This window comes from Thrips palmi, unplaced genomic scaffold (genome assembly GCF_012932325.1).
Source record: "Thrips palmi isolate BJ-2018 unplaced genomic scaffold, TpBJ-2018v1 HiC_scaffold_5, whole genome shotgun sequence".
NCBI classification, from domain to species: Eukaryota; Metazoa; Arthropoda; class Insecta; order Thysanoptera; family Thripidae; genus Thrips; species Thrips palmi.
In genome coordinates, this window is record NW_023144632.1 from 2,323,096 (window position 1) to 2,334,556 (window position 11,461).

At 45.2% G+C, this 11,461-nt stretch overlaps 1 pseudogene; it reads left to right on the plus strand.

Moving 5' to 3' along the window:
- The first annotated feature begins 7,079 nt into the window (after nucleotides 1-7,079).
- On the plus strand, nucleotides 7,080-10,381 carry LOC117650750 (annotated as a pseudogene).
- Nucleotides 10,382-11,461: the final 1,080 nt, after the last annotated feature.

Consider the following 11,461-nt stretch of genomic DNA (forward strand, 5'->3'; position numbering starts at 1 on the left):
TTTAAGTGGGTTTCGAGTGCTCTGGACTTGGTTCTCCACCTTATCTGCTCTCGAAGGCCCTGACGCAATGCTTTGCTTTGGAGGTGGAGTGGGGTGCTTCATTTCTGTTCTATTTTGATTTAACTTTGCCGTTGTGCTTTTGTCCAGGGATCCTTAACTTACCTCATAAGGGCATCATAACGTTATCGTAAGAGTTAAAGTTATTACCCTTAACTTCTAACATCTTTTCAAAAGGGTAGGTTATTTTTTTATGTCTCGAATTTGTGCGGATATACTTTTGCAAGTACTTTCATAAGTCCGTACCCTTAACCTTTAGCGAACATTGTCTTATGTCACGTTATGAAAGCAGTGTTGGTTATCTGTTAAGTTACGTTAAGGATCCCAGCTTTTGTGGTACTTTTCACAATTTTTCCTGCAGTGCAGATCACGCAGAAATGATGGGAATCATCAGAAAATGGCATGAAACTCTGCGAATATCTGAAATCTGGAATCATACGGGTGATTCCGCGCGTAGAGGGCGTTTTCGTGCCCACAGCCTCCCCGGAGCAAACTTATTTGAACGCAGTCCGTCTCTGCACTCTTAAATCTTGTTTGGCACGGGACTTGCTAGTTTCTATTGTACATGGAGTTTCAAATCTATATATAACATCTTACATATAACTATATATAACATGTGGCTCGAGAGGGAGGCCAGAAGATCATGCGTAAGAAAACGGCACCACAATACCGTCCTAATTTTGATAACCTGTTAAAAGGATATGAATGCTCATAAAGGTTAGGTTTGCCTTAGTACACTCCAACGAGAGTGTGCTTAGATGAGTACACTCTAACAAGAGTGTGCTCGTGAGCACACGCTGAAAAAAATGTACTCGTCAGTACACGCTGAGGAGAGTATACTACTCGTGAGTACACGTTAAACAGAGTGAACCAAGTACACTATTGAGTGTGCAGAGTTAATTACATTTTAAGAGGGGGCCCTGGTGAAACTTTCAAGTAGGCTTTAAAATAATCCCAGGAAGTTGAAACTTTGCTTAATTACAAGGTAGGTTTACGCCAGACCGCGTCTTGTCGTAACAGGCTTCGCGATGTCTCGCTGCCTGTTCCTCCAATCCGCGCCTGGCGTACCTACCTTGGCCTGCGGCGCTAGCCTGCCTTCGGCAGGCAATGGCTTATCCATTGTCGGTTACTCCCAACTTGTTGCATGCTGAGGGGCTGGCGGGCCCCGCCCCTAGACCCCCCTTCATCCTAGATAGAGTTGCTTCATCTACATATAACCCGATCTTGACCCTCGTAACTTTTCAACTTGTCGAGGCTGGGGGGCGGAGCCCCCTAGACCCCTCTTTCTTCGAGACAGAAGTAATCTGCCTGCTGAAAACTAGATTTTTCGCCGTTTTTTAGGTGTTTTTCGGCTATAAAAACTGAACCCATTGAGCTAGGGTAATGAAATTTTGCATGTGCCAAGCCAAGGACATACCCAAAAAGTGTGCGAAATCTGACCGAGATCGGCCGAGCCGTTCAGGAGGAGTAGTGCACACAGACACAGAGACAGACATGAAAAACTTTTCAACCCCACTGAAATAACAGGCTTCGCTATCGCTCAGCCAATAAGGTTCATTATGGTGAGTTCCCAAAACAAAATTCAATCCAAAATGTTGAACGGTCTCTGAGAAAAGTGGCTTTTTAGTGTTTTATAGAGCGTTGGGGAAAAATCTTCCTGCGTCTTTCTTTGGGAAACCGAAAGTCTTCAAATTTTTTTGGGTTATCCTTAAGATGTATAGAAGAGATTTTAGTGACGGAATTTTCAATTTCAACTTCTGTCCTGAGATATGAAGTTCCAAATCTTAACTTTAAAAAAAGTGAATTTTTTGCCTTTTTATAAAACTTTTAGGTGTGTGTAAAAAAGAGTAGGGCTGATATCAAGATTCCGTCACTAAAATTTGTCGACAAGTCATCAATGAATAGAGTCCATGCAAGACGACTCATGTAGGTGTCAACCAGGAACGCAGGAAGTGTTTCTACGACAAAAATTTTTGTCGACTGAGCAAAGCTGTGAAGTTGAGTGTATAAGCCAACAACAACTGATCTCAATGTTATTTCTTTCCAAATGATGAAGGAGCTACCCACATAGTTTAAAGATGTTCAACCTGTTGAATCTGTAACCTTCTATGCACATTTTTATCTATGAACTTAAAAAATACTATTTTTGGCAGTTTTGGCCATTTTATCACCAGGGTCCCCCCTTAAATGTGAGTTCTTTCAAATTATTGCCTGGCACACCAAAGTGGATTTCTCGGCTGGTTATTAGTGACACTTGCAGCTGGTAGTAATGGTAGTTTTGTAACTAAATGAAACTTGCGCTCTCCGTGTAAAGCATTTGTTTTTATACATGTTATGAAATCCAGTTGAAATCCAGTACGGCTTGTAAAATTTTTATATTTCATTATGAAAAAGAATGGCAGAGTAAAGCTGCTTTACCATTGTGTTCTTTTTTTTTAACAACATTCCTTTAAAGAAAAAATTAGTTTAGGTCTCAGACCTCTAAACTGTGCCAGAAGCTCTTTACCCGACTTACATTATACTACACAGCAATGCCTCAGCAGCCTTTAGTCTGTCTAAGCTGTTTTTTTTTTTCAGTTTTCTTCGGGAGTGCGTAGCCATAGTTCGAAACTAATGTCAGATTCAGACTCCTCGACCTTAAACTACTCCCGAGGGGCATTCCACCCAGGTCATCCGGGACCCCAATTTAAATGTCTCGGATTTTGACGAAACTTTGTGGGGTTTCCCCTATGTAGCATGTAGCGAAGAGATTCAAAAAAAATTTTCAACTTTTTTGGTCTTTCCCAAAAAAGTTTTAAAGTTTGTGAAACACACTGAAATATTCACCAAAGATTTGTTTCTTCCCGAGGGTGACCTACCCCATGGATTTCGTTTCTTTTTATCATACTGAAACAAGGTAGGTTTACGCCAGACCGCGTCTTGTCGTAACGGGCTTCGCGATGTCTCGCTGCCTGTTTCTCCAATCCACGCCTGGCGTACCTCCCTTTGGCCTGCGGCGCTAGCCTGCCGCGGCAGGCAATGGCTTGTCCATTGTCGGTTTTTTTTTAAACTTTTGAATGGTGGGGGGCTCCGCCCCCAGCCCCCCCCTACATTCTAAAAAGGGGTTGTTTTATCTATAGATAACACGATCTTCCCCTTTGTCACTTTTTAACTTGTCGAGGCTGGGGGGCTCCGCCCCCCAGACGCCCCTTTCTCCCACCCGGAAGTGATCTTTCTGCAGAAAGCTCTATTTTTCGCCGTTTTTTAGGTGTTTTTCGGCTATAACAAGCTAGGGCCCGCCCTTCCGTTGAACCGAGTTGCCAGCTCCGCTTCGCTGCGCCGGCAACTCGGTTCGACAGGGGGCGGCCCAGCTTGGCCTGCCGGCGGCCTTTCCTCGGGCCTTCGGCCCTCGCATCAGACCCAACTTGGCCAGTCGAAGGCCCGGGCCTTCGGCCCGCTCGCATCACACACCCCATGAGCGGGTAAAGCAAAGTTATCGATGTACCATCGTGACTTAGGCCCACCCTTCTATGCATAATATGCAATAGTCCTTACACTTTTTACTCCCAACTGTCCTTAGAATATGCCCATTTCATTTGTCTCTTCGCCCTCATTCCGAAAATACCCATATTTGCCATGCTACTGCAACTCCTTGCAATAGAGGCACAGCAGGAGCACAAAACGAGTCCGTCGCACTTTTCCCATAACTCATAAAGGGCGGGCTCCTGGACCCCCCTTCCGACCCCTCGTTGAAGAGGTCTATCCAAAACTTAAGTAAAAATTTTCAGTCGGTCGCCCCCCTTTTTTCAAGACCCTGATGTGACTAATAGACGAAGTCGGGCCCCTGGACCCCCTTTCCGACCCCTCGTTAAAAAGTTGTTGCTGAGACCAATCGAAATCGCAATAAATTATTTTAGTCGGTCGCCCCCCTTTTTCGAAGATCCTGATCTGGCCAACTTGTAAAAGCGGCCGATGGGGTCGGGACCAGGTCCATTCATCTTGTCTCGTCGCCCCGATTAAAAAATCCCCCATGTGCCCTGCTAGCACCAATAATGGGGGAAAATCCCCCTCCCGCTCATGAAAACCATGATGCACCTGCTGCAGCCCTTGTGCGACCCGGAGGGGATTTGCACCCCCGGGATTATTTGTTTGGACGGTACTCCTGAAGTCCCCTCCAAATCTGGTTACTCTAGCTAAACTCCTTCCTTGTACACAGACGCCAACAACAACAACAAAACAACAACAACCACAGACACAAAGGCAAATCATAGGCCCTCCCCTATTTTTTAAATAGAAGGGGGGGCCCAAAAAACTGAAACATCGAGCTAGGATGGTGAAATTTCGCGTGTGTCGAGCCAAGGACATACCCAAAAGTGTGCAAAATCTCACCGAGATCGGCTCAGCCGTTCAGGAGGAGTAGTGCACACAGACACACAGACAGACAGACAGACAGACATGAAAAACTTTTCAACCCCACTGGAGTAACAGGCTTCGCTATCGCTCAGCCAAAAAAAGGCTGCGAGAGCCGCTTTACAAGTCATTTGACTTGGGAGATTTGGCTCAAAAAATTCGTTTTTCGCGAATACCCAAAAACTACATCCGCATTTTTCGATGATAATTTTTCTAAAGGAAGGTCCTATGGTGGTCTGCTGCCCTGAATGTGTTTTGGGTTTCGCAATTGGAAAGCAGAATAAAATGTGCTTTTTTTCGCACTTTGTGGCCCACAGTATCGCCATTTTGAGTCCGACTTCATGACCGCCATTAGACTTTTTGTTTGCCTTTTCAAGACGATTCGAGTGGTATAAGGTGAAGTCCAATCGGAGTACTTTAAAAAATCGTCATATAACGCAACGAGATTGGTTAGGAATAGGATGATCATTACATCACATTCGTTTTCACGTGAAGAAACTGCGATGTCAGTCTAGCAAACAGTGAACATATGTGCCATACCACACCGCACCCCTTTGTTACATTACATCGGGTGTGTGACAAAATCAGCAGGTGAACTCCCACATTTAATCGAGTATGCACCCACAAGTCGTGTCACACCCAAACGAATGTGACATTCATGTTCTTTTATGTTCCTTTAAATGTGACATGCCCGAAGTGTCACAAACGTGACAAACGTGACACTTCACAATTCGAACGTGCCTGAAAATTTGGGTAGGTCACACCCAAGCGACCATGACAAAACATTGGGTGTCACAGTCCCTTTGATGCGACACGGCAAAGTGAGCATCCTTTGTTAAGTTCGTTAGAATGTGACAATTCAGGCATGTCCCATTCACCGTGACATAAAGTGGGTGTCTCGCCTGAACGGGACCAGATAACGCAAAGAAAAGCCGCTTTTGAGCGCTGACTATGCAGAGATGGAAGTGACTGAAATAAATAGTATTCGTCAAAAAAAACATTGATAGGGCGAGGAACTTTTTTTACTCCAGAGATTTGACGAGAGGCATGAAAACGTGTGATTTCCGCGGAGTGTTTATGAAAGACCATGACTCGTACAGCCAGTATATCTCCGTAGAAGACCCTATCTGTACTGAATTATTGCGATTCAGGGCCCTTTCGCAGTAAAAACAGTTCCAAAGTTTAAAGATGGAACACGGGTCGTCGACGTGACGTAATGATTTAATGAACGTTTCTAGCAAAGCCAATAGTGAAGCAGAAGATAAAGATGAATCAGAAGGGGACGCCAAATGTCACTTGTAAATTAAAAATGCACTGTAGAAAAATTACAATTATTTTTGGTAAAAATTTGTTTGTAAAGTTTTGTTGACGTAAAGGAGTCAAAATTTTACAAGATTATATTGTTGGTCTATTAACACTTTTCGGAATCCTTACCTTCCCAAACTATTCGTAACCTGACAACACCTTCATAATGTAACGTGCCCGCGTACCTTTTTTTTTCTCTTTAATTTAACTTTTTTTCCCCTCTAAATTCTAGTTGCCTTCGCCTCGCTACCCCTCTTTCAATTTTTTTTTTTTTTTTGGTGTCTGCAGCACCGCACGATCATGTAGCATTCAAACCCCTTTCCCCGATCCATTTAAAATCTCGCGCTTCCCCTTGCGCTTCCCAGTTTTTTGGGTTCATTCTCCCCAGTTAAGTAAATTCTACGCATCTCCTATTTCCCGGTTTTGGTGGTTACCTTGTTGTTTGTCCCCTTACTAGTTTTTGTTGCTTTCAAAAGTATCTCTGAATGTTTGTTGTTTGCTGAAGTGTTGCTTATGCTTGTTGTATTTAAATTGTGCTTGGTTTAGGGGGTTTATTGCATTTGTATTTTGAAAATAGTATGCTTTGTAGTTTGTCAATATTGCAAAAATCGGGGGTGGTAATCGCAGTGAGACTACATACAATGCGTTTGGTTTTAGCCTGGCAGCCCCAATTATTTGAGTGTCTTCTGGACATTTTTTGAATTTTGCTATTTTGAGGGGGTTTAAGTTCAGCTTCATTTTATGCTGTCTAAATCACCACATTTATTGAGTTTTAAATAATTCTAGTTTTGGTTAAATTTAAAAGTGTATGCTCACTCGGCCAATTTTGGGTTTTCCGCCACTTTGGGTAGCGGTGGCTGGGGCTGGTGCGCCCTGCTTAAGCGGGGCATAGTCAAGGGGGCAGTAGCGCCATTATTTTTTAAAAAAAACGATATTTGGTTTTGGTCTAGGTTCCATATTCTGACTACCTTCTTTAAGAATATGACGAGCTTTTGCGGAAATTCACTACCGTTAAGCCTCCAGAGTCATTTATGTAAATTAACTAGGGCAGGGAGGGCAGCGTAGCGTGGGGGGGAACGTCTGCTAGTTGTTTTTTTTAAAGTTTCTTATTTAGAACATTCGCGTCGCTCGTTCGCCCAAATTTTTGGGGATACTTCTGTGTATCGCCGTTCTGAAGGCATTACTTTTCCGTAAGGCCGTTTATTGGCAATACTCAATTGTATCGCCAAAAAAGGTACTTTAGTATCGCCTTTGCATTTGCAGTGGGAGAGTAACGTAAGTGTCGTTTCATATTAAAGCTAGTATACATATATTGGTGCAATTCATCAATGAACACTGCTCTACCTGAGAGTAAGGTGTGAGCTCAGGAACAGTCTGCCACATATAAATTTGAGACTGCCATATCAGTACGTAAAGAGTAACGCGCCAAGGGAGTTTTTACGACGGTTTTTGATGAGAAGGGTAACGAAAAGCTCGTTCCATTCTGAATCTTCTTAGCAAACTCATCAGTCTATTTAATACGCACTCTTCAGGGTGCATCCATGGGCGGGTAGTACTCAATTCAACACACTTACAATAGAAAGCACTCAGTTGTGCCGTGGGAGTGTACTCAAATGAGTTCAGGCTCGTGGCGATCAATCCATTGGTCGAAATAAGAGCTTCCGAGTAGTATGAATCTCTAAGACTAAAGGAAGCTCTTGCCAAATGAGTTTCGACCTGGTCCATGCGAATGTACGTTGGTGAAGCAAAGTTATAAAATCGCTAACTTTCATCGCAGGCACAACATTTCAGTAAAGATCGGTTGGAGATAGGGAAATGTAAATCACAATGAAAGTAATCTTGTTCAGAATTATATTTTAGACTTCAACGGCTAAAGGCCTGTCCGTCCGGAGTTGTCTTCTCCGTTCTCGCGCTTTTAATATCTCCGCGATTGAATATTCCGAAAGCACCGAGTAAAACAAAAAGAAAACGAGCTATTAGCCACCAACCGGGCGCCCAGGCGCAAACAAGACAATATTCTTAAAGGCCCCCAATTATTCCGTTAGACCAGAAGAAGATTGGGCATTCAAAATAGCACCACCAGAAGGGCCAAATTGATTGTCGAACAGCTTTACGCCTTAATCCACTTCATTTTGAGGTTCCGAGCTAAAATAGTCGCCAGTTGCCCCTTACAGGTAGGCACCCAGATTGCAAATTTTGAGTTTTGGAAATCAGACATTTCATTTTTTATTAATTTGACCATTTCTGACAACTTTTGTTTCATGGAATATGCCCGTAAAATGAATATTAAGGCCGCGTTACTGCTGGTCTATCAATTCGCAGTGCGCCTAACTTACCCTGCCGTGCGGGACCACTTCCGGTGACCTCAAAAATCCCAAAAAATTCCCAGCGTCTTAGAATCCGAAAAGGAACCGAATTCCGTTTCCGCGCATCGACATTTCGAACCTTCGGGAAATTTGAGCCGGTCTATCATATTGTATGGACCATTGCACAAACCTTACGGTGAAGAAGGCAATGCAACCCAAGCTGACTAAAATTGACATGTACGGTGAAGCTGGGGGAGTCATTGTCGACAAAGTCGCCGCTGCTGTGGGTGCGATAATGAGCTCCAGGGGAAAAAGTGTGGCGCCCTTTAAAAGGCCACTCTAAAAAGCGGTCCAGAGCGACTTGGCCAGAGGGTTTTTTAATCCTCAAATCCAATGCTGAGGGCAGCAAAAGCCCAATTTCCCAAGGTAAGGTTGTTTCGTAGCGGGAGGGGGCGGGGCTGTTTTGTCACACATTTTCACACATTTTGCTTCCACTCATCCATCACCCTCTAAATTTTAGTTACTGACTATTTTTTTTTTAACAGATCACGGAGGCCCTAAACCGCCTGGGGAAAGGGTTCCTGCTGGAAGGGCTCGTAGATGATTTTAAGTGACATTATATCTGTCGTTTTCCCCTTGCAAAAACTTGGCGATTAAGAAGAAAAGTTTACAGCTAGTCATAAAGCCAAAGTTAAAGCTATAGTTAGTCCTAATGATGCCGCTCTCCTCAAAAAGGTTTTAAAGAAGCATCTCTCAGGGGATTTGGCCTTACTGCCACTCCTAGGTTTAATAGACAAGCTCAAGAGAGTGGTAAAATATATGAAGGTTCGGGTCTAATGAACAACTAGGGGGTGGCACTCTAAAGCAGGGGGTTGATACAAGGTGGATGTCGCTGCTGCCAGTTAGATCTTTTTTCCCATCGTCCAAGAGTTCCTTTCCACTCCACAGCAAAATTGACAAGGTAAATACAACGCTGGAAGCGTCGAGGCAGGAGCAGAGCAAGCACTATAAACATTTCTTGGAACTTTTCGAACAATAAGTAACACTAGAAACTGTTTGATTTTACAGATCAACGCTCTCCTGCAGGAGCGGGACAGGTGATCAGACCATCACCAACGATGATGTTGTGGTCATGGAGGCCCTGATCCCTATCCTGGCAGCATTTGAGAGGGCAATAAAGGAGTTCGAGGCTGAGTATTCCCCAACAATTCAGCATGTTGTCCCTCAGTATTATCTCCTAAAAGAGGCTCTGCAGGAGGAGAAACCTGATGACATTGAGCTTGTTGTGAAACTTAAGAGGCTTCTGCTCAAGGAACTTGAGGCCAAATATAACCATGCGCCATAAAATGGGCTTCATGTTTTGGCCACAGTTCAAAAGTCTCTCTAAGTTGTCCGCTGCAGAAAAGGAAGAGGTTTGTTTCCTGTCCGAGTGCCTGGGCTAAGGCACAGTGGGTGGGGCAGCCCAAATCCCGGACACGTTTTGAGCTCCAGCCAGAGTTACTCGATGGGACTCGAATCGAACGTGTGACCCCACCAATGGATTCCTCGTTTTGAGAGCGATCCATTGGTGGGGTCACACGTTCGATTTGAGTCCGGCTTAGCAACTGTGGAGTGGAGCTCAAAACGCGTCGAGAATTTCGGCCACCTCAATGGTCTTCTGACCCACTGTGCAAGCAAGGGTTCTGTTTAGAATATTCCATTAGCCTTCTAAATGATTTACTGACGTAAATTTTTTGTATAGGTGCACGAAGCTGTGAGGCAGGAGCTGGAGGTCATCAGGGAGAAGACCAAAACCAGTACTGCTGAGGGGCAGGAGGCGGAGGCGGCAGAGCCACCGGCCAAGAGGCAACGCCGCTCTGTGTCCTCTCAGCCCGAGGAGGAGTACGCCTCGCTCCAGGACGAAGCGGCGGCAGATGAGCCAACGGACGAGCTGACAGCTTATCTGAATCTCCCAGCACACAAGTGCAAGTGAAAGTCAAAGGACCTACTGAGCTGGTGGAAACAGATGGTTCGTTTATACTTTGAAACTAATTTATTCGAATTTATTATTTTACTTTTCACTGTTAATTAGGCTATATAGAAAAATTTTACGTGTTTTTTTCTTGTTGGCTAAAGATTTTCCCCTGCTCAGTCGCCTTGTCAAGAAAGTACTTGCAACACCTGCATCCAGCGCATCAGCTGAAGGAAAATTTAGTGCAGCTGGGTTGCTTATTACGTCCCGGAAGAACGCGTTCCTTCCGGAGACAGTTAATGATATCCTAGTCTACCATGACTTTCTTCAAAAAAAAAAAAAGAAAATGAAGAAGTTGGCTGGTGAAGTTTAAGACTTAAATTTATGACAATGAATTCTGTTTGTATTTTTGGTATTTTTCTGACAATTCTTTCGTCAAAAGATTCATTCGTTTTTTGTGTCTTTCTTTTTCGTTACTTCGTTTGACAAGTAAGATAAAATTCTTTGGTCAAAGGATCCTTTGTTATTTTTTTTAATGTTTCCTCCCCGCTCACCTGCACCTGCGAGCAGCATATAGGCACAGGGCTGGGTGGGGCACGAACAGAATGCAGTGGTCGATCCAGAGGGGGCGGGAGGAGAGGGGGCGAGACGCAGTGGGCTAGAAGACCGGTGGAGGCGGCCAAAACTCTAGACGCGTTTTGAGCTCCAGAGTCGCTAAAAGGGACTCGAACCGAACGTGTGACCCCACCAATGGATTGCTCTCCGAGCGAGGAAACCATTGGTGGGGTCACACGTTCGGTTCGAGTCCCTTTTTGCGACTCTGGGCTCGCTAAAAGGGACTCGAACCGAACGTGTGACCCCCCAATGGATTGCTCTCCGAGCGAGGAATCCATGGGGGGGGTCACACGTTCGGTTCGAGTCCCTTTTTGCGACTCTGGAGCTCAAAACGCGTCTGGAGTTTGGCCGCTCCATCGGTCTTCTGGCCCACTGGGCACACATGGCCTTTTGTCTACCTTTTTGGCGGTCATGCATGATCCCTAAACCCTTTAGGCCTCACACCCACCACCACCACCCACATTCCCAGCGCTCCGTCCGTACGGCATGGCCATGTGGGAACACAACAACCGGCCCACAGGGGCCAGAAGACCGGCACCCCCGGCGCCCTTCACCCGGGACAGGTGGCCAAAATTCTAGACGCGTTTCGAGTGATGAGGACTCGGAGCGAGCGTGTGACCGTGACCGGCCTCGGCCCCACCTGGATTCCTCGTTTGGAGAGCGATCCAGGGGGCACGCGTTGGGTTTTTAGTCCCATTTTGCGACTCTGAGAACTAAAGCTGAACTAAAAAAAACGTCTAGAAATTTGGCCGCCTTGCGGTTTCTGGCCCCCCACTGGGCTGGGGCTGTCTGTCACGGCCACGGGGGATCAAGGGACGGGTTCGGGGGGGGGGGGGGG